Source organism: Cupressus sempervirens, chromosome 4 (genome assembly GCF_028749045.1).
Source record: "Cupressus sempervirens isolate cs-2001-9-10 chromosome 4, ASM2874904v1, whole genome shotgun sequence".
In the NCBI taxonomy this organism is placed as follows: domain Eukaryota; kingdom Viridiplantae; phylum Streptophyta; class Pinopsida; order Cupressales; family Cupressaceae; genus Cupressus; species Cupressus sempervirens.
The window spans coordinates 133,657,969-133,672,885 of NC_143121.1; the positions used below are offsets into that span (position 1 = coordinate 133,657,969).

General features: G+C 34.0%; 1 pseudogene; it reads left to right on the plus strand.

Annotated features, from left to right (window-relative positions):
- The first annotated feature begins 2,792 nt into the window (after nucleotides 1-2,792).
- Nucleotides 2,793-4,369, plus strand: LOC149560319 (protein RADIALIS-like 3 pseudogene; annotated as a pseudogene).
- The last annotated feature ends 10,548 nt before the right edge of the window (nucleotides 4,370-14,917 follow it).

Genomic DNA, 14,917 nt, shown 5'->3' on the forward strand with positions numbered 1-14,917 from the left:
CTGATGCCAAAATGCCAAAATGCTTCATATCCGTTAATTTCTTGATGAATAGTGTCTTCCAAGGCTGTGGCTTTAATTTTTAAAAATATCTTTTCTCATTTGTCACAAATGCCGGTGACAGGATTCACTGATAACCTTGATCAAAATCATGCCTTCTTTCAACTACGTCTTGATGGCTTCATTTGTCACAAATGGTGACAGGGTTCTCCAAATAACCTTGCTCTGCAAAAAAAAATTTTCTTTGTTGTCACAAATTGTGACAAACAAATTCATTCCTTTTTCAGCTATCCAATGATTAGCTACTTCTATAAAAAAAATAATGACAGGATGCTCCCAATTAACTTACTCTAATTCATTTATCACAAATGGTGAAAGGGTTTTCTTAACCTTGCTCTAATTCGTCTGTCACAGATGGTGACAGGATTTTCTTAACCTGATTTTGATACCATATTTTGTCCATATCAATTACATTACATGATGCCTCTATTTATAGAGGTTATAGAGGTTTTAGATCATTTATGGAAACATCTAAATTAGTTGACAAAACAAAAATAGACTTTTGTAGAATTAACCATGACTTCTAGAACTTTACCTAACCTTATTTGTCCATTACAAGAATTTCTAGAATCCTCTATATTATGATTTTACAATTCATTTGAGGGGGAAATAACTCATTCCAACAAAATTGATGGTATATCTGTTAAGCTTATTCTTTAGTAACAATTTGATCTTTCCATGCTTCGACCATGGGATAGTTGCAAGTTTTAAGAGGCATATTTTAAGTGCAATTGGAATTGAATGAAGCAAAATATCAAAATCATCTTTCATTAAGTAGTTTTTTAAATAAATTTGTTTATTTTATATATTTTAAAATTTCAATGGTAAAATATATTTTAAAATAAATTATTAGATGTATTTGATTTGGAAATATAGATATTTACAGAAAGTTATTAGAAAGATATTTTTAAAATTTTTATTATCTACATTTTAATTAATGAAATGAATATCTGAAATTTCATTTTTAAATCAGAAAAATGTGATGTATTTTTAAAACAATTTAAATAATAATAAAAATCTATTAAGAAGTAGTGCATACAAAATTTTAAACAAATTGAAAAATACAGAATATAATATTTCATCTACCATAAAAAAATTTAGAGATTAACAATCTAATACAATTAATAATATCATATTAGGTTGTGAGTCTCTTATGATGGAGCTCAACACAGAGGATTAAAGGTGACAATCAAATACGGAATGATTGCCATCCTCAAAGTGTAAAGTTAAAAAGTGTATCAATATAGAATTCGTTAGTACCCCCAAAGACTCCTCTCACGATGTCGTGGATTCCTGGTTTTAAAAGTGTGTAAATAAAAGTTTTCATGGCAGATGATAATGTGGATACATCATTGCTTGTATTAATTTCTTGCTGCACTTTATTCTGCTAGATTATTGAAGTAACGCAGTAATAATCATGTCACTTATATCTCACAAATTCTCACCTTCACTGCCCCCCCACAAAATATCCGAGTTTGATGTCCATACATCCATGGGGTGAAATTATCAGTTCTGACAAGTTCAAATGATGTCTGCTGTTTGCTAAAACATTGTTGGCTGAAGAAGACTCAATCGTTCATGTAACAAAGCAGCTGGCTATCAGGTAGCTTTAAAATTCACATAGAAAAGACTTGAGTCAGCCGGTGGTAAGAAATTATCCATATTTTTTGTACACACAGGACTTTTTTTGGAGCTGGGCAACTGTAAAGTGTAAAGTAGTAGGATTTTGCAAAATACTGGGAAACCCTAGGAGATGATGCATCGTACAATATGAAGTTGACATCCGCAAAGCCAAATCAACCCACTTGGTATATAAAACTGTGAAAACTATCAAGGGATATTAGCCACTTGATGGGAAAAAGCTTGTAAGGTCCTATTGTGAGGATGTATAGGCAGCATTCTTGGGCTCTACCATTGCTTTTTCCTTCTCCTAATGAAGTATCTTGCAGATTTGGTGAGTCATGAAGAGGGAATCCTGTTGGTGGATTATGTTCAATTGACAGGAGTGTTCTGATTCGTATTCTTCTTGTCCAATGCATTGTATTGCTTTCATGGAGACGAGCCACACATTTTTCTTACCAGTAGTTTATAACAGATTCTTACCACTAGCTCATCATTCCACAATCGAAGCTTCACTCCATTTATAAGAACTCTTAAGATTGCCCAAGTATGTCATCTAGTGCAAAGAGCTTCCTCTGCCTCGGAGACTGAATTTCAAAGCCTTCAAATCCTCAAAGCCTTCATTTTTATACCAATCTGTTAATCCCCTTTCATATAACTTTCCTGTTTGATAATTGTTTTCAGAACCTTGTGACTATCCTACATGCATTTTTCCTGTGAATTTCATTCATATCTCTTCTTAAGATACTCTTAGAACTTATTTGATTTGCAGTTTTCTAGCTTTTACTCAATCTTGTTTGAATTCCCATCTTCTGATTTTCTAACAGGTTAAATATATGCACTTTTTCTGGAGTTGTATGAAGTCATATACATTTTTGTTTAGAACTTTAAAGCATCCGAGCGAAGTCGGTATACATACATTTTCTTAAATTTGCAAGTGATTTGACTACTCTATTAGTTTAGACCAGTTAGGTTTTTGCTCCATCAAGAGTTGAAGTAACTTCTAATACAGAATATTGTTAGTGAAAGGTTTTCAAATACACCAGTTTGCCAGAGCAATTTATTGTTTCCCCAAATCCTCCTGAATTTCTTTGTTTGAGGCTTGAATTAGTAACATGGCCGGCAATCAAAGTTCTTCATCTGATAAAAATGGCTGGACAGCCAAGCAAAATAAGTTGTTTGAGAATGCCATAGCTATCTATGACAAAGACACTCCTGACCGTTGGCAAAATGTGGCTGCCATGGTTGGTGGGAAATCCTCAGAAGAAGTCAAAAGGCATTATCAAGTTTTATTCTAGGACTTGAGCTGCATTGAAGCAGACCAAATACCTTTCCCCAAGTACAAATCTTCAACTTCTAATGGAGGGGGTTCTGGCGGCAAATAGGGAGAATATGAGAGCAGGTATATCTAAAAATTCGTGTTAATTTGATTTTTCACTAGTTCTGATCATTAAACTGCCTAAATTGAGCTAAGAGTGCTAAGAAGCTAAGAACGCTTCACTGTTTTTCTGCCTTGTTTTTGTTGTCATGGACATCCATATTTTTGTTCCAAGTTCTCTAAAGTATTTACTTCAGGAGTTTGATATAAATGCGATGCTTGCAAAATAGCTTTAAGAGGAATCTAAATTATTAATGTATGGTCTTGAAAGTTCTTATCAGCAGAGGGATCCCTTTCTGCCAAGTTTTGAGATTAAGGGTACTATTTGACATTATAGAGTCTCTTTGAGTAAATCCTTTGATTTACATTTATATAGGTTTTCTTTAATATTTTCCTCAATGTTATCTTTTAGTGAACAAGGTAGAGACAGCCAACATCTTCTAGTGAAGAAAGCAGAGAGAGTGCCCCATGCATACATGCAGCATCTCAGGATGACTAGAAATTATATGCAGTCAAAGACTTGCATATATCTTTTCCTACCATCTTCTAGCCAAGTCCTGGATTCTGACAATAAAGGGAGTTTCATATACTGCATTAGGGTCCATTTGGTTCGTATAAATGATGGGAATTGGCTTTTTCATGATTCAGATTTGAAATATTCTGCGTTTGTTTTAAAATTGGCAAAATGTAATTAGAATACCAGATTGCTAATTTTGTCTCAAAATCAGGTTATCAGACTTCCCACTGGTAACTAGGAATTTAAAATCAAAATCTGGTTACGGTTTTTGAGGAGTGTAAAAACAATAGATTGGACTATTTTTTGGAGTCTACCTCCAACTCCAAGCTTACACATAAAAATATATCTTCTCGCTCATCTTCCGAGTGAAGAAATAAACGGTTCAGGTAAAATCACAAAAACAAGAAGGAAGATTTGCAAAACTCTGATTTTGCTAAATCAAGATTTGTAAAAATCTCGATTTCTACAGTTCCACGAACCAAACAGAAATTCCTGATAAAATAGACTATAAAACACAATTAATTAAATTATTCTAGTTAATCTTTCCTTCAAACTAATTTTTTTCACGAGAGTATACTAAAAGACAATCTCTATGAACCTCCCCTGCAGACCGAAGTTTAAGTGGCTAGCCATCTTGCTAAAGATATAGTTGATGTCTTTTGCTTAAAAATGGAGAAGAGTGATGCTTTATTCCTATTCAAATCTTATTTATGAATATTACTTGTTGATTCTCCTATTCTGGATACTGAAAAAACTGCATTCTTTACAGGGAATTAATGTACATGAAGCTGCACTGAAGCAGAAGAAAAAGGAAGTGATGAACCAGACAAAAATATGGATGAGTGCCTTAAGCAAGTACAATTGTAAAAGCATTTGAATCCATTTCCTTGTCGTAATTGTCACTTCCCTGTATTGCAACTGTTTATTCCATAATGTAGATATGTTCTGTTGACCTATCAAAATTTGATATTATGTCGTTAATCTTATTCTTCACTGTCGATTTGATCTAGTTGCGGATGTTTAAGAGGCATATTTATATTTTAAGTGCAATTTGGAGGAACAATTTATGGAATTGAATTAAGTAAACATATTCAATATTGAGCATCTTTTATTACGTTTTGAAGGAAGTCGTTATTTTTTCAAATAGATTTTGTTATAAGATAATTGCATCTTTTAAAAGATTTTAAAAGATATATTCATATATTAAGTTCAATTTACAAAACATTAGAGAGCAATCTATGAAATTGAATGAAGTAAAATATTTAAAATTGAGCATCTTCATTAAGTTTGTAAAAAAATCACTATTCTTTTGTCAAATATATTTTGCTATAAGACAATTGTAACTGGGTGGTGGCCCTAGCTCGGTTGGTTAAATCTTCCTTGTTGCAAGGGGTTGGTCACGGGTTCTAGTCTCCCTCGTTCTTCCTTGTTGCAAGGGGTTGGTCACAGGTTCTAGTCTCCCTCGTTCTTCCTTGTTGCAAGGGGTTGGTCACAAGTACCTCGTCCCCATGGTACCGGTGGGCGTGTTGCGCCAGCACTACCGGTCATGTTAAAAAAGCCATTTTTCTTTCCAAATAGTTTTTGCTATGAGATAGTTGTAACTTTTAAAAAATATATTTATATTTTAAGCTCAATTTGCACGAAATTAGAGAATAAGACAAAATAGATTTTAAGATAAAAAATTTTAAATGTATTTTATTTGAAAATATAGATATTTGTGAATGTAATAAGATGAAATTTTTAACTTTAATTATTTCTAATTTAATTAATGAAATGAATAAGTACAAAATTATATAAATACATATACTAAGATTAAAAGAATGTGATTTCTTTCAAATTAATAATGATATAATGAACATCTTTACTGTAAAAATTAATGAAGTATATTACATTGAATTATAAATAGATATTAGACTTAAGTATGTAGATTAGAAGTTATGAATTATATATGATATTATTCTTATTGTGTTTTATATTTTATTTATAATTTCTTTAAAATAGTTATAATATATAAGAATATTTGAATTTTAAAGTTTTTTGGTGGAGTTTAGAAGTGAGCGTTAAGCTTTAGGTTTTCTTCTACTCAATTTTATTTATTCAACAAAGGAAACCTAGAGAAACCATAGTGGGTTTTCTAATAAACAAATCAAGAGGACCTTCTTTTCTTTTGTTTGAACTCTACAAAATTTAGGTGGGTAAACCTAGGAATATACAACTCTTCATAGTCAATATTTTACAATATAAATTTCATTTTAGCACATTAATATGTCCTATCTTAAAAAATCGAAGGAGGGAAAATGAGAAATGGAGTTCTCACTACCGAATTCTGAATCAAGTGTGGGCTTGTACATTTAACTCATAATACTGAAAGTAAAAGGATTTAATTGATTAGTTTTTACTCTATAAACTTTTTGCCCAAGATCCATTAGCTTCTGAAAATAACTAGTGCTTTATCCATTAGGCTATTTCTCATAGGAAACTGACACAAATGACTAGATATATCCTATCACTTTGTGAAGAAGGACAACAATGCTCAATCTAGATCTCATTCTTATAGATATCTTCTTAAACAACTTTCAATCCATCATTCATAACAAGCATTTACATAACCATTAGATTATCAACAAAATGGGAACATGAATATAACTCGAATGAATTATAACTAAAGCTTAGAAGACATTATCATCAAGTTTCAACAAACTGAGAGTAACTCAAGAAGAGACAAGATCTGAATTAAGTAATGTGAATGTGAATTCTTCTTGTATTATTTCCCTTGAAAATTTACAATTAGGTGTCAACATCCATAAGAAAAGACTCAATAATGACTCAACAATGTGACCTCATGTATTCTATTAATGGCTTCTCTGAGACAAAAATACAGATATACAATGCTAGACCAAAAATTTAAAGTATGTATTCATTATCTAAATGAAAATTCAGAATCAAAATAAGTTTGTGTTTAATGGTACCAAAAGGGTTGTTTGTGGTCTTCTTTAAAACCCAAAAAATACAAGAAAGAGTTTTAAAAAGGAACTATTGGAATGTGGGTAGATCTCTATTTAGAGCATTTCAATGGTTAGGTAATGGTAAAGAGGAACAAGTAATGACCAGGTTTACCCCTCACTAGGTGGAGATTAAAAATCTTCAACCAGAGTTCTAACCTTTCATTTCCCAAGTTGTTCAACCTTTGGGTAATGTGCTTTAGATTGAGAATGCTAGATACACACTGCCTCATCTTAATGCTAGGATTTGGCTTGCTCTAGCCCCTGAAGTCAAATTTCACAAGTTCATTTTGATGGACCTAGAAGAGGAAAAGTTTATGTGGGAGATTTACCCATTGGGAAATTTAGGATCTTGCTTTCATTGCAAAAAGAATGGGCACACCAAAAAGGAATGCCCAACTCAATAGCCTGCAAAACCCTAAGTTTGACAGTAAAATTAAAACTAACTGTAAAGAAGATGATAAATTAGGGAAAAGTAAGGAGGAAGGACTTGATATCTAGAGCTCTCTGAGGGTTCTTAACTATAACAAGGATAATCTACCTTTGGAAGTAGTGCCAAATGTAAATAAGACTTCTCTGGGTAACTATAGAGAAGTTAGATGCAATGACACTACTGATAATGGGAAGTGTATTAGTTTTTTTAACCATCTCTTTGAAGATGAGTTTGAAATAATTCTAGCCATGGGTAATCACAATTCCTTAACCAATTTTCAACCATCCTCTAATGATAATGGAAAGGTTGAGGTATCTAATATTGCTCTTCCTCTACCTAAACTTAATGCTCACCAAATGTCTCTTAACACAATTAATGAGAAAGCATAAAGTATTAGGAAAACCTCCACTACACCATTGGATAGACATAAGAACCTAACTAGGACTCTTAATTCTATAGTGGTTCACAAGAAGAATGATGCTAGAAATGAGTCCATGGATGAGGAACCTTTTATTGAAGTTACCAATAAGAATACTAAGAAGAAAAGGAAAATAATAGAAAGACATTCATTGTCTAATGATAGTAGGCAATCAGACAAAGAAATACCATATTATTTTAATAGATTATACAATAATTTAATACACAACATATTAAATGATACATGTTCACAAATAGAATGTGAGAGGGTTAGAAATGTCTAACAAGAAATATATGGTTAGGAAGTGGTGTAATAATCTTAAAGCTAAAGATATTATATCCTTGCAAGAAATTAAAATTGTGGGGTTTCAAGCTTACATCACTCTAGAAATTTAGATGGGATCAGTCTATGGGCTTGTATACTAATCATTCCAGAGGCAAAGGGAGAAGTGCTATCTTGATATGACCCTAATAGGCTGACAAGTATGTCTAATGGATCCTCCTCTTGTCATAGAACCTTGTGGATCATCTTGGATCATCTTTCAACATGATGATATCTCAATTGGTGTATGTAATATACATGCTCCTAATGAATATAGGGAGAGGGAGACATTGTGGGAATGGTTATCTACCTACTTACCCCAAAGCACATTGGATTTTTGCTAGTGATTTTTATGTGGGGGAGGATAAAGAAGACAAAAGGGCAGGTAATACTCACTATTGGAAAGAGAATGGGCAATTTTTTTGGTCTTACTTCAAGAGGAGATCTAAGATTGTTGACCATTTAGCTCTTAAGAAGAAGTCATTTCCTAATATTTGGTATACATGGTTTAACAACCAAGTTGGACATCAGAGAGTTTACTGCTAACTATATATATACAAGAAGTACGCTATTGACAGAAGCAAGGAGGAACAAGGGCTATAGAGTGAGCTGAATTATATTGTAAAAGATCTTCAAACTAAAGGTGTTGACTGTCAGTTTGAAAGTAAGATATCTGAGATTAAATGTTAGCCAAGGAATCACCAACAATTAAAATTAGAGGTCAGATGACTAGAGCTAGACATTTCAAATAATCTACCCATTTGGCATTGATGGCAACATAGATGAAAACATCCAAGTTCCAAGAATACCAAAAAATACTCTATTGTTATTGTTGTTGTTCTCATGTTTTCAAATCCTCTAGAACACAGCTTGTCCTACATGTTCATTTTGTATATCTCCTCTATAGAGATATTCATGAATCTTTCTAAATCTCCCTAATAAAGTATATCTCCCCTATACACAGGCTAGAAAATATCATGTGATACTTTCTATGGTTTAATGGAATTGGGAACAAAAAGAGGCACTATGTTAAATGGGAATGGTGTTGTCTACCTAAGGAGAAAGGAGGTTTAAGCATCAAAGACTTGAAAGCTCAAGGTATGGCCTTAACATTTAAATCGATTATTCAATCCTTAGAAGGGGATCAACCTTGGAAAGTGTTGGTTAGAAAAAATATACTTCAATCTGGTATTAAAAATGGAAAATGTTGGCCTGATGTTCCTTTATGTGATAAATTTTTTGGTAACTTTCAATTGTCAGTATTTGGTTCCAAAGTATTCCAATCTATCTGGAAGGCATGGAATAAGTGAGGTATCTTATTTCTAACAAAGGTACTATTGATTTTAGATTGGTTTTGACAAATGAGTGTCTATACACTTAAGTCATTTACTTAGTTCATACTGAATAAGTAACATATGCCAAGCATAACATATAAGATAGTGCATGTTGAGTAAATAGTGAGTGTTGAGCAAATAGTATGTGCTGAGTGATTTAAGTGTCGAGCAAGCAATGCATGCTAAGTCATTTAGATGCTGAGTGACAACATTGAAGTTATAGTTAGTGTCGAGCACTAGGGACTTTAGATGCTGAGTAATATAATTTTGACATAGTTGTTTGTATTGGCTAAAACTACTATGTAAACCATTTTTGAGCCAACTTAAGTATTGCTTTACGAAGATCTTTTATTGATAAGGATGAATCTTAATTGTGAATCCCTATGCATTACATGCAACCAATTAGAAAAAGGGAAGGTTTAAGTGACAATATGGGTGAATCACTACCACTGATTCATACCTGACCCTAAATGACCTAGGTCTTCTTAAGGAAGATAAACCCTAAACTCTCTAAGAAATGCTTAAGAGAATTAAAGAGATTTTGCATGCGAAAATAAAGCATTCATGGTGATTAAGGTGTTATGAATTGAGTCACATTGCAGAATTAGTTAAAGGAGAATAAAGGAAAGGAATCAAAGGACATTAGAGGTACATCTGATCAGAAAGGATCAAGTCCACATCAGTATAGAGGTGATCTGACTTCAAGCAATAGAGCGTTAACCAAAGGATCATTGCAAATAAATTTTAACAAGTGAATCAGTTAAATCTCTTAATAGAGTAGTCTTAACAGGCTATTATAAATCCTTTTACATGATGCTTACTTTATTGTACATTAAAGTCCTCTTCCTAAACACACTTTTAGTAGGGTGTTTAAATCCTTTAACAGGTTAAGATCTAACAATCTTGTAATCTTTTAATAGTGTACACCTTTCATAGGGTAGATCATGTTTCATGGTCAAACATTGTACCTTCATTGGATACACTTTATTACTATAGTAGTGAAGATTTGTGGGTGTCATCCCCACCCTAATTTTACCTTCTCCTTAGAGGGTTTCTGGGTAACCAAATATCTTGTGTCATATATGTGTTGAATATTTACTTTCATGCTATGGATGTATATGTTTAATTTGGTATTTTAGTTTTAACATAGACTATGAGATGGATGTGTGGTGAATAGTTTTAGAGGTTAAAAGTTTTAAGTGTTGATTCACCCCCCCGTACCCAACCCCCCACTCCCCCTTTAGATTTTATTTCCCTATTGTATTTCAAACATGTGCTAGAGGAGGTCCTCTTACCTACTCTATTTTAGAAATATTTATTTGGTGGGGAATAAAGGCTAATGAAAAACCTCTAGCTCTTATCCAAAGCTACTGAGGGAAGAATTGGTCTAAATTGAGAATTTTTAAAATAAAATATATGATGGTTGGAAATAGGTTAGGGAGTTGGGATGAAATTTCAACTAAATACCACATCCCTAGTGCCCAAAAGAAAACTACTTCCTTAACTGCTAAAGTAGTGGGTAATTTATTTTTAAAGTACTCTATGAATATTGAGATATCTTTGCATTAGACTAAATGGATAGATGGTTCTAGTTCTCATGTAGCTTCTACTAAGCAGATTTATAATATGTTGAAAGATCATTTTTCTATATTTGAGAAGGTGAACCAAGGCTAGGGGTTTGACTTCTTAGTTTCCAGGTGGGAATTGATGGGGAGCTTCTTCAAATAAGAGCTTTCTTGCTCTTCACATGATATTCCTAACCCACTTAGGGTCTTCTCTCCCAACCCTAACCTAGAGGATTCCTCTACAATCCCTTTCCTCTAAGAAACTCTCCCAACAATTCAAGATTCAGTACCATTCCCTCAATTCACCAAATATGCATTCTTTAGCCTAGATTGCCAAAACTTCACTATATGCACCAAGTGACCCAAAATCAAGGTTGAACCTTCCTACTAAGGTTCTTGACACATTTCCCATCATTTTGCATGATTCTTTTAAGTCTCTCACACACAAATCACCAAATTGCCTAGTTAGTCCTTGTAGCCTTAAGAGCCCCTATTAGTCCTCCTAGAAACAAGGAAAGTGCTATAACTCACAAAAACCATTAATAAGGCCCCTTGGTGTATTCTGGACTTCTATTCCCTATGACCCAACCTTGAAGATTTTTCAAGTCTTGGGCTCCAATGTTGTCTATATAGTATGGCTTTAGAAAACCCTCCTTTTAAGGGTTTCCAAGGGAATGTTTGTGTTTTCTTCACCACAGGCATCAAAATCCATCTCCAACCTCCTCCTTTTAGTTTTTATCCCTTCATATACTTCTCCTCTATTTCCAACTCAATATTTACACATTTCGATCTTCTATTCACTACAAAACTCCATTACAAGCATTTTCTTGCACCTTACCAAGCTTTCTTGCTTGCCTGGGGCTCGCTTATAAAATCAGCATTTGGCCTCCAATAAACTCAAAAAAAATTATTTACACCATATATAGAGGCTATTGCTTGGTCTCCAAGAGCCATGGTGTTTTGACCAAGGACACTCAAGCCCTAGCCATTTTCATGCTTGCACCACAAAACTGGATAACAGGATCACTGAAATTAAATAATTTTATAACCCCTATCAAATGCTTACTTGAAATTAAAAAAGTTAAACACACATTCAAAACATGAACACACAATGCTATTCCACCAAAAATAGTTCATTTTTCACTCCAAAAACTATATTCAAACTTCAAAAACTATGCTCTAGTGCACATAGTTGTTCTTCTAAAGGTGTTGTCTATACACCCAATTGTCCAACCCTTGGAAATGAGTTGGAAAAGTCTTAAATAGACTTCATGCTCTATTTTGGCCTTCAATTTGAGCAATAACTACCCAATTTGTTGGTTTTTCCGAAACTAAACAAAAAGTTGCTAAGTGATGTGGTTGGTTATAACTTCCAAACCACCTCCTTACATTCTTTTAATCATTACGCAACTTTGACAACATTTATGCACTTTATGCATTTTCACATTACAAATTTTGTATAAACCCAACATAGATCAAAATTATGACTCAAATGACTATATATGAATACAAATAGTTCCATTCACATATTAAATAGCTATTTTGACATAATTAACCACCTTAAAACCTCCTTGCACAATTTTGACAACTTATTACAAATGGCTTCTCTAGCCTTTACATCTTGACTTAATAGACTAAAATACATTATAAATGGCCCAAATGAATTTAAATATATCACATAAGATCTATTATCCTCCTTGTGTTCTTGTTTCTTAAGTGCTCTTGCACCATACTCCCAACCTTGAAAAGTTTCCAAGTTCCTTGGAAACATGGAATGGCCAAAAGTCTTCATCTTTACCTTCATTTTCCTTTGTCTCTTCATGCCTTTATCACCATCATATTTTCCTTTAAGGAAATAGGACTACCCTCAAAATCACCTTCTCAAATACTCCTATTAGTGGAGCATTAGTGGCTACAAATTCCATGGTGCCTTATTAGTCAGAGATGCACCTTTACCATGCTACTTCAAACTCACCAAAACCAACTATCCATGTGCTTCACCTAGGACTCCTCCTCTTTGCCTCTCTCCCTAGTCTCTTGGCATCCACTAGACCTTCCCATGGCCCTTGATAGAACTTCTATATCTGTCAACACAATAACCCAAAATCCTGCTTTTGAAGCAATATGGATGAACACCTACAACCAAAAACTCATCAACAAATCAAAACCAAATCTTCAAGGTCCTGGTGTAGATTGCCTCCTTCAACGCTCTATCCACACACTCAAGATCTTCAAGCTTTGATACCAATTTGATGCGTAGGGCATATGCACTGAGTTGTGGTGCCAAAAAGGTGACAATGAAATTTTATTTTCCTATTTTAAAAAGTGCGTACATGCTATAGCGCGTGCATGCTTTAGTGCGTACGCACTTTAAAAAAAATAAAAAGTATATATGATGGGCTGCAAACCCGCAACCCATCATTTTCATTAGAATTTTCTTCTACTCCTATAGCGAGCAACGCGTACGCAAGTTGAAAACTCAACATTTGCACCACCATTTGCCAAAATGCCTCCTCGTCGATGAAATCCAAGACCACAAGTGCACCCACGACAACGCCGTAAGTGATATGAACCTAACTTTGCATTGTTAGATATATTTTTCATATTGTTTTGTAAGTTTTTTATATTCTTTTGTAGGGTTTTTACAAATTTCATTTAGATTTGTTTATTTATTTGAATTTCAATTGATTTTTTATCAGGAAATGTTCATAATCAACTAGAAAATCCACAAGAACATCAAAACCCTCAAGAAGCCCAAAACCAAAACCCTCCTCAAGAAGAAGAACAAATTCTATAACCCAAACCAATTGCAAGACCTCCACCAGGCACACAAGAAAATATAAGAAATGAAATAGAGAGAGGAAAAACTCAATTAGAAGGAATCATTGCTCGGTTGAAAGAATCCAGACAAACCAATCCAATGAGGGCTCAATTGGCATCATCCCTTGAATCCATTAACACTAAGATAGCCTCAGTTAGTGGTCAGTTAGATATTTGGTGGGCTAAGAGGGATGAACAAAAAAGATTTTATGCAAATAAATTGTCATATGAAGATGTTAGAAAAAAGGAAATACCAAATGGTAGTATATGTGCATTATTTAGAAAACCCGGTGAGCAAAATACTGTTAGAGAGGGTACTAAACGATTCCCCATCCATTGGTGCATACATGATGCTATTAGAAATAATTTTGGGGATAGATGGTGGATGGTTTTCGATGCCCCTCCTTGCAACAATCACGAGGTCCCCATGTATTTTTTGAAGAAATTATATTGTGAGTTTGTCCTTGGGGAGATCCCCAATTATTTTGATATGTTAGACTCCCAGGGTAGAGGTGGGGGGTCATCATTTGAGAGGCCCGAAGCACGTCGTGACCCTAATGTAGTTAGGGCACCTGTGGTCCATCCACAACATGAGCATGTGATTATTCCTTCAGTTGTGAAGGAACATGTAGAGGCCAGCACTCTAGGGACCATTAATGCTTTGACGTAGACCCTCATCCATTCCATGAGCCCATTAGTTGAGGGGGAGCCTTCTATACGTCGTGGTCACATTTACACTTCATGCGGTTCCCTATGCACATTTGGCACTGATGTCGGAGATGGTGCAGATGATGGGCTTGTCACCGATTAGTTCCTAAACGAGACATTTGGCATTGACACACAGGTAAATTACTATTTTGATCACATTTCATACGTATAGTGAATGATTAATTAATTAGGATTTATTGACATTGTTCAAAATTTAGGGTCAAAGTGTTCCTGAGCCTAGCAACGATCCTCCAGGCCCATTTTTTGTCCCTTCGACGAGTCCTGAGGTATGTATCAATTTAATCATTTTAATTAATACATATATTTATTATGTAATCATATTAAGGATTGACCAAAAAAAATATGCATGTGCATCAGTTCTCCACAGGACCCTCAACCTTTACCACAGACGCAGAGCAGAGACATCATACGAGCTTCACACAGGTATAGTTGTTTGATGTTAATTTAATTCATTTGATTATATTTATTCCATGTTTCATGTTAGATATAACGTGTATTGTATGACATGTAGCTCATGATGTCGGACACACCTCCTCATTTGCGACAGTCTGTTGATAGTGGAGTGGCCGCAGCTGTGGCTAGCTCACAGCCACTGACAGAGGTATGAAAGAATTTTCTTCATTTTAGTTGTTGTTTATAATAGTTAATCTCAAAATTTCTAATGTTATTTATAAGTGATTACATTTATTGAATTGTTGTAGGGTCTTGTCACACCTAATCGTC